Raw genomic sequence first — 9,335 nt, 5'->3', positions numbered from 1 at the left:
GCGCTTTTGGAACATCAGAAATACAGCGGTTTCCCCGGTAACGGCTGTAAACAAAGCAGCGCTGCTCATAAACGCTACTTTATCAGATAAAATGAAAACTTTTCTGAAGACAGTCGGTTCCCTTCAGAGATTCATTCATATAAAAACTTTAATTAGTGAGAATGAGAAAAATATAGCCTATATTGAGGAGGAAAGTCCACTGAAGTGTTACCAGCGTAAGCCTGTGTGCAGAAGGCTGTCTAATTCTAAACTTTAAAATACATTTATTTTAGTTATTTTAACTAAAATAATTTCATTAAAAATAATAATTTATAATTAAAAAATATAATTACAGCTTCAGATACATGATATTTTCATTTGCTACAAGCAGGATACACGAGAAATGTGTTCAACTCGGACACGCAAACAGTTGTCGTGGTGATAAACACTGTAAAAAGCAACCATTCTCATGTCAGCGCTTAATGCGCATCTCGTATATGAAAAGCATTTTAGGGGGCCCTTGGCTTTTGGGGGCCCAAGGCGGTTGCCTACCTTTGCCTAATGGGTAAGTCCGCCTCTGTAGCTAGGTATAGCATGTTTGGCCTGGGTTGGATATTTAGTTGTAACACTTGTAAAACTTTAAGTTTTAAATACATGCAATACCCATATAGAAAAAAGTATATTTTTAAATACAATATTAAATATAATTCAAAATACACAAAAAAATATTTGCTAAAATATGTTTCAAAATATATTTATATTTTGAAAATATATTTTAAAAATCTAAATGTATTCTTTAAAACCATTTAAAAATATATTTGGCCCTCCATACATTTGTTGTCTATAACGTGTGAATATAAAACACATTTGAACACAAATAAATAATGAATAAAGCCTAAATGTAGGCTATGCTGTAAGATTTCTTGCCCCTGAAACACATTTTGAATTAAATTTTGGTATATGAAGATTGAAACTATTTTTAATTTCAAAAATGCATTTAATTGACCTTCACTGTTTATCGCATATATTTAGCATATATTATGGCCAAATATATATATATATATATATATATATATTGCAATTTGGGTAAAAGGAAACATGTTTGACTTCTGGATATACTGAGACATATTTTGAGTTGTTAAAGGATACACTACAACAACTAAAAGATTCTAAAGGCTTATTTAAAGCAAAAGAAAAGGCTGCAATGCCATTTAAAGATTTAAAGCTTTGGTATCACGAGGCTTGAACGAGACTGAAAGTTGTAAATTGCTGCTGCACTTTCAAACACGGGCTGATATCAGATACCCAAAGAGAGCAGAAAGTTTGATTGGGTACTGCAATGCATTCAATTAATTTAATATACAGACGTCACACATTATATTAACAGATTGTCTTGAGACTCAAGAGACTTTGTCTATTCTTTCAGTCTGTCTAGACCACGAAAGAGAGCGAGAGAAAGTGTGATTGAGTGAGTCCATATTCCTTCACCATAAACACTACAGCTGTGAAGCCTGTGATAGCTAACTGTCAGGCTGCCAAACTCACTAAACATCAGCACTGCTTCTGAAAATGATGCAGACATGATGCAGTCTGACTACATCTGAAAATCCAGCAAATCCGTTTACTCAGCCAGATGATGATGATGGTGATGTAAGTGCTGAAGTGGCTGCAATGTTCTCTAAAGATATATATGTGTGACAATGCCAACTCAATATTTCGCTTCAAGGGTCTATTGGAGTGTATTCTTCCCTTTTGACTGATTAGACTGTTCTGTCTTATGAATTTAAAGCTGCAATTGAGATAATGGCAGTCTAATGACTCAATCACCTTTTCTCGTTTAGCACTTTATATTGATACTCATGATGTGCTGTTAAACTCAAAACTAGGGCTGTTCATCGGTTAAATATACTGTTCGTTTGGAGTCAGTACGATTTTTCACAAATAAATATATGCATAGAATGATCACATTTAGATGACATTTGTTAATAATAATGTTAGAATTCTATTTCAAATGCAGCTATTTTGAACTCATTCATCAAAGAATCCAGAAAAAAAAGTGTCCTGGTTTTCACAAAAATATTAAGCAGCACAACCATTTTCAACATTGATAATAATAAAAATAATAATAAATAATAATAATAAAAAAATAGCATTTAGAATGATTTCTGAAGGATCATGTGACACTGAAAACTGGAGTAATTAAGCTTGGTCAACACAGGAATAAATTACATTTTAAAATATATTTTAAAAGAAAAAGTTATTTAAAATTGCAGTAATATTACACAATAATACTGTATTTCAGATGGAATCAATGCATCCTTGTTGAGTATAAAAGATCAAAATTAAAAATTAAAATCTTATCAGCCCTAACTGTATATATGTGTGTGTTCAGAAAAGTCTGCAAATGAAGACATGACAATATTATCATAAAAACAAAACACAGAGGGCCCATTAAAAGCTTGCAAGTTAGAGCAAAGTTACTGAACTGTTAATTAAAGTTTTTTAAAATTCCTCAGGGCATGCAGTGTGACTTCAGTATTACTCACTTTTTAAAAAACGGATGAAAAATGATCAGATTGGCATCCAGCAGCGTTTTGATTAGGTGAAAAAAAAAGTGTTCAACTATTTTGAGGTATCTGTTGATTTGGATGATGTATGGAAGTGTCAAAATGATGTGAGATGCATTGAGTTCTTAAAGAAAAGTAATATAGTATAATAAAAAATTAATCCCCCAAAAAAGGAAAATATAATCTGTTTAAGTGGCATTGATCTTGAATGGCTTTTATTTGTTAAATAATCATTGTGAAACATAGACTGTGATGTTCTTATATACTTCATCATGTTCATTGACGGGGTGAGGACAACCTGGATCCTGTATTCAGCACTCTCGATTTAGCACTCTGTGAAGAAAGTCATGCCATTTCAAAAGCACTGAACCAGCCACAGGAGGCATTCCCGCCATCTCTGTCAGCTTTTCCCTTTTAAGATGAGGTCATGTCAGCCAGCTTTGTCTCCTCAGGGAGTAAACCTTATCTGGATGTGTCTGCCATCATGATCACAGCTCCGGCAGTGAAGTCTCACGAGTTTAACGGTGTAAGATTTGCTCATTGTTGAACACTGTTGGTGTGCGTCACTAGAGCAGTAAGTCACGATATTATTCTTGGTAAACTATATCACACAATATTTCTCTTGCCATGTAATGGAGTGGAGATGATTAAAATCCATCATTGTTTAACAGGTGTCCATTTGCATTGCAAGAGCGTTTGATTATTGCACACAATTTTGATTAGCTAAATCTACATTTTGAAGGTTAATTGAGAATATTAATTATTGTTTCAGAAGAAACCTACTGTAATTTCCCACTTGCATGGTTTCTATTATAAAATTCAAGTCAATGTTTATTTAAATGGCACATTTCAAAACAATTAATCAAGAGGTAAAATAAATGGTAAAAATAAAAGAAAATAACAAGAGTATTAATTACTTAATTAACTAACATAATTTACTTAATATAAGATGTAACATTATTTATTAAAAAAAATTATAATAACAATAATACTAATTGCAAGTGCATTAATAATTGCAATTATTAATAATTATAAGATTGGGGAAAAAACAACAACAACAACTGGAGCAATACACCTGAAGGTATCAGATGGTAATACCATGGTACTTGGATATATATCATGGTACTATATTATTACCATATTTATATATTTTATTTTGTATTTACATATAATACTTTGAAAACACATATGGTAATATATCCAAAAATAGGTGTAAATGTGTGTCACATGTCATTCAGTTTGGACTTTGTTTTCCTTTTGCACCATTCTTCTTCACTGAGTTAACTGTGTCATTCTGTTCAGGTGTGTGTAGTTAATTATCCTTGTTTGGTCTGTGTATTTAAGTTCCTGTGTGTCCAGTTATAGCTTGTCCGGCCTGGTCTGCGTTTATGCTACCCTCTGTGTTGGATTAAAGACTTTATAAACCTCCTTCTTTGCTCGTTTATTGTTAGTAGCATAACTGTGACAATATGAGAATGCTAATTTTTTTTTTTTTTTTTTTTTACCATAATAATTATCATTATTATTATGTCACTTGTGAATCTAAAGAATGAATCTGATTTGTTTATATTCATTTCAGATATTCTCTTTAAACAACATAATATCATTAAGGCGGTGTATTTCATCAGTCATTATGATGAAATATGAGTCTAAACATATGTGACCTTCAACACTGACCTTCAAACACTGTCACATCTGATTGATCTGATACACCCCCTCCTCACACTTTCAAATGAGACTCCTTCACACCTGTTCATCCATCCGCGCACTGATTCTTTAGAGACCCCGGGCTTCCTCTTCAGCATTATTATGGATTACACTGTGATCATGTGTCCAATTTTGGTTAATATAAAACAGCAAAAACGGCAATGCATTTTATGATTAATACTACTAATAAACTTAACTGCAACAGGGATATGAAATTATTTTAATTAACCTGTGCTTCCCCCTTTGCAAGACATTAAATATGGCATTATGGGAATGGCTTTTTCCTGTCACTCATTCATTATAGGAGATTTATGTAGATTACCTGTGACAGATGATGTGTGGATCTAGTCCTCATCCTTTAACAATTTATTATGATTTTCTATTTTAATATAGATTTTAAAATGTAATTTATTCAAAGCGGAATTTTCAGTAGCCATTAGTCTTCAGTGTCACATGATCCTTCAGAAATCCTTTTATTTATACATTCTAATATTACATAAAAAGAAAACAGTTATTTTAAATTGTAATAATATTTCACAATATTAATGTTTTTACTGTATTTATGATCAAATAAATGCAGCCTTCATGAGCATGGACACCTCTTTCAAAAACCTTTAAAAATCCTACCTACCCCAACCTTTTATACACTCTATTTTTTCTTTTTTTTAATACCAGGTATGAACAGCAATGTGTCTCACCCAAAATGGATTATAATACCATTAACAATGACTTTAGAAAGTGTAAACACTCAGTCATTTAGTTGACAGCAGTAAATGGCTGCAAATAAACATCTCAGAATAGAGAAAATCTCCAAAATGAAGAACAGTAACTGGAAGTGGTTTCCTTGGCGTGCCTTAAAAATAGTTTGTTCTTTGATTCATTAAAAAAGTATTTTTGTGTGTTTTGAGATTACCTTGATGAACATCATGATCTCCCTTATTTTCTTTCCTCTCAGCAATCTGTTTTCCTTCCTGCCTGTTAACACAAAGATTTACCACACTGTTACTCACCAGGTCTACCTTTCCTTTAATCCACATTTTCCTCTCTCTTTCCTGCCAGCGAGGTTGTTTGTCTAGGAAGGCGCCTTCAGCTATGTCCATACTGGTGTTTAAGCATGTTAAGAGGCTGAGCATCTAATCGCAGCCATAAAAAACCCCCTGAAAACAAACACACACAGCCTCAAGACATCACTGCCCACACATTTGTGCGAGACACATACACACTTGCCCAAAATAAGCCCGAGAGACATTCAGTCACCACAGTCACCTGACTCACCAGTGATAACATTTAAGGACAGGAAGCAGTGAGGGCCACCCAATGACCATCCAGATCCCTCAGGCTTGGTTTTGGATGGTGTGCTGCTCTTATCTTCTTCATGAATGCTCAAGCGAAGCATTCCCTGGCATCTAGGACTCTAAATCTTAAAAAATACAATCAAATGTCAGTGTTTTTATTCACTTTTATTTGCTTATCTTCATTCACTGTTCTGGGCCATTGCTGGATTTATTTCTCAATATCACCACTTAAAATTGATGTGAAAAATCATGATAATTCTAAGTAAGACTATTGGCACAAATGCAATGTGAAACATAGTATAGCCTATATTTTCCGATAGGCAGTGTGCAGCAGGTGACTTTCAGGGCAAATTACTTTTTTTGTACAAGAATGAATAGAAATTGAATTCTAATTTTTTTGTTGAGGTTTGTCACGAGCAATATGAGCAATTCAAATAGTCTTTTGGCACCCATAGCAGGGGCGTGCAGCCATCATTTCAGAAGTGAGTGGTGCAGAAATGTCAAATGTAATACCTTTTTTCCCTTATCGCTTACTTTTAATTGGCTAAGAAATCAAATACACTGCTGAACAATTACCAAAAATGTGTATTCTGTAATATTGTTTCCTATATTGTCCTAATGGCAATTTTATGATTTGTTTATATGCTACACTTTTTTCCATTTTTATCACAGAATAAGGCAGAAAATAGTTTATAGTTTCTACAGGCTACTGTAATAAATGCTATGTCAGTTAGCACTGCATTATTCAGATACTTTATTCATTACCTGGAGATGACTTGAAAAACACAAACCATATATTGTCGCAGTTATGATATTTACAGTGATCGTGAATGTAAAAATTACTTCGAATCCTTAAAATACTTATCCAAAATGTCAATATTCATAAGGATTCATTTTTAGGTGTCGTCAATACGTCAGTTTTGTACGTTTAAATGCTGAAAATACGTCAGTATTGTACGTTTTAGTGCCTGTAAAACCGTAAGTAAATGTACGTTTTATAGAACCACATTTTACGTAAAATACATACGAATTATCATGAGATCACGTTGGTTTTGTCGATGTATGTCTGATACGCAAGCGTTCGTGACTATCACAGCGTTCCTGCTTCGGTTTCAGGGAGGGTTGCCAAGTCTGGGTATCAATAACAATCAAAAATAGCCCCAAAGTAGCTCAATGACCATATCCCAACTATCAAAATTCAAAATATGCAATTCCCATACACAGTCACTGTTATGTAAATTGAACATCACTATATCGTAGTGATGATCACACAGCTCAAAGGCTCTTACCAGTGGCCCTCCTTCACAAAACTTACCTAGCACAGTTTTATCACTGGTATTGTATAAAATATTTCAATACAAGCATTTAAGTCAAATATCATTTATGTAATATGTCAAACATTTAACCCACGGGGGGAAAAACGGCAACAGTTTAAAAGTAGCACAATTCCAGGGACTTGACAACCCTGCTTATTTCACCACAAATATTGCTGGGATTTTATCCCATAACATATGTGTGGATGAACATAATGGTATGTTGCTGGCTTAAACGACTTGTGACACACCACTGCCTCTAGCCATGGGATTTCTACTTGCTGGTTTTAAAAATAATTAAAATACTTCCCAGAAAAAAAAGGAAAGTGCCGGAAGCCAGTGGTAAGTCACACAAAGCACACCTACGCAGACTTATCCTAACAGTTGCTCACATATATTGTACGTCACAAGGTTGAAGAAGTTAAAGAGCAAGGTATTGATTCTGTCAGTGCACATTTAGTTGACCTGAAATCAGGACTGGGTGGCTTATTTCTTTAAATGGTTTAAGGAAGGGCAAATCTCTTTAGGATGGACTAACAAGAACTCTCATTTGGTACTTCCTCTCACAGACACAACAATATATTTGTTTTATATTGAAACATATTTTCTTTAATTCTGCTAATCTAATAGTGACATTTGCGGTTTCTGGCTTGGTATCATTTGAAACAGCTGTCATCAACATCACACAATATGCACATTCCTGTTACTGTTTTCTGTGGGAAAGTGCTTGCTAAGACATTAAATGAGAATCTAATTAAAACTGAGCTATCCAAATATGTAAATGTCAAAACCTTTAAGGGTTTTTAGGTTCCAATAAGAGCCATGCTTTTTCTTACCACAGAAACATTTTATAACAAAATAATGATCTTTAAAATAGCATCATATGACCCCTTTAAAACTGTGTCTTAAGAACTAGTTTAATCAACTAGCAGTTAGCCAAGTTTTAAACAGTCAGTGTGGCTGTGGCCTGTGCAGAAGCTGCTGGCATGTTAATTTCGTAAGGTCGTAACATGGATGTTTTAATTATTATTTTAATATGTTCAATGAGGTTCACTCACAATGTTTTTTTTTTTAACAAAACTTTTTTTTTTATTCACAAAAATTTTTGTTTTCGATCCTCATTTTGACTCTCTGTCTGTCTCTGAGAGAGTCAGAAGTTTTTAAAGGAGGCGGCTCCTTTAAGTCTTGTCAGTAAAACACCAGTTATGATTGTCTAACATCATTTCATAGGAAAGAGTATCAACGCCCCTTCAACACTGCACATGAAAACATTGTCCATAATATAATACCATCATTTGCAGACAAAGCATTGTAAAATTGTTTACCTACAGTTTATGTAGCTGCTGTCAGATCCAATACAGTTGGCATGCGTCATCTTTCACCAAAATGTTCTTTGCAAACTTTTCATTACACTGTGCCTCATTTCTAAAACAATCACCATTTTAAAAAAAATCCACTTATTCTTGCTGCTGTGGATCTTCTGAAGGCATTACAGATTCTAACGTGCTGGTTAAAGCAAACATTCCTTTACTCTTCCATTTAACCTGTTGTCGGGGGTAGCTCAAGCATGTGGCGTATGCCAGAAATTGAATGGGCATCTGTATGTGGTATCCCGTGTAGAAAACGTCAGTGATAATGATAATGGGTTCTATTTGCTTTTGACATGATGCTTGTATCTGATGGAGACAGGTGTCAGGTGTTTAGACAAGTTTTTCCAAGTTCTGACAGTTGAAAACCCCACAGAAAATAAAAAATTCCTGACCACTTGAACAATAGCTTTAATGAAGATTTTCAGTCCCTGTTTTTTTGACTGTTAGCAGAAAGTACAAGCAGCAAGATCTGCACACTTTCTCTATTAATCCTCTTTTTGCCCTATTCTGTTTTTAGTTTATTCACTGATCTACATTTTGAGGGGTGCGAAAGAATGTGCTGAACTAAAGTAAGAAACAATGGACATGAGTCAGCATGGACAGGAAGCAAGAATATACTTGCATCCTGTTCTTGTGGATGACTGCAGTTGGCCATTAGTATTGACCTTTATTCTAAAGCATCTCATAGAGGGGACAACTTTAAAAGAACCTGCCACACAACCTTTCAAGCTGTCATACAGCAGAAGCGTAGGCAAGATGAAGAGGACAGTAGTTCAGAAGGCTTGACTCGATGGTGAATTTGCCCTTGACCTTCCAGACTATCCCGTTCTAGTCAGTTTGATAGAGAACTAAAGAGAGTTGGGGAAAGAGGACATAACAAAACAGGCCAAACAAAGTAGTTTCGCTTTCACAACGAAACACAGTGTCACACACGGCGGCCTAGAGTGAGCGGAGGCCATCTTGAGTGAGCGGCGGCAGGCGGGCTTGCAGCAACCACATGTGGCGACCACAGGCTGGACTCCGCTTCGTCCACGGTGAAAGCCGATCCGGCGATCCACAGCGCGAAGTTGATGTATTTCCTCAGCGACCAGCACGGATCAGCTC

The sequence above is a fragment of the Sinocyclocheilus rhinocerous genome, unplaced genomic scaffold, assembly GCF_001515625.1.
Source record: "Sinocyclocheilus rhinocerous isolate Xijiao unplaced genomic scaffold, SAMN03320098_v1.1 scaffold1435, whole genome shotgun sequence".
Lineage (NCBI taxonomy): Eukaryota > Metazoa > Chordata > Actinopteri > Cypriniformes > Cyprinidae > Sinocyclocheilus > Sinocyclocheilus rhinocerous.
Note: the sequence above shows the minus strand (reverse complement) of the source record.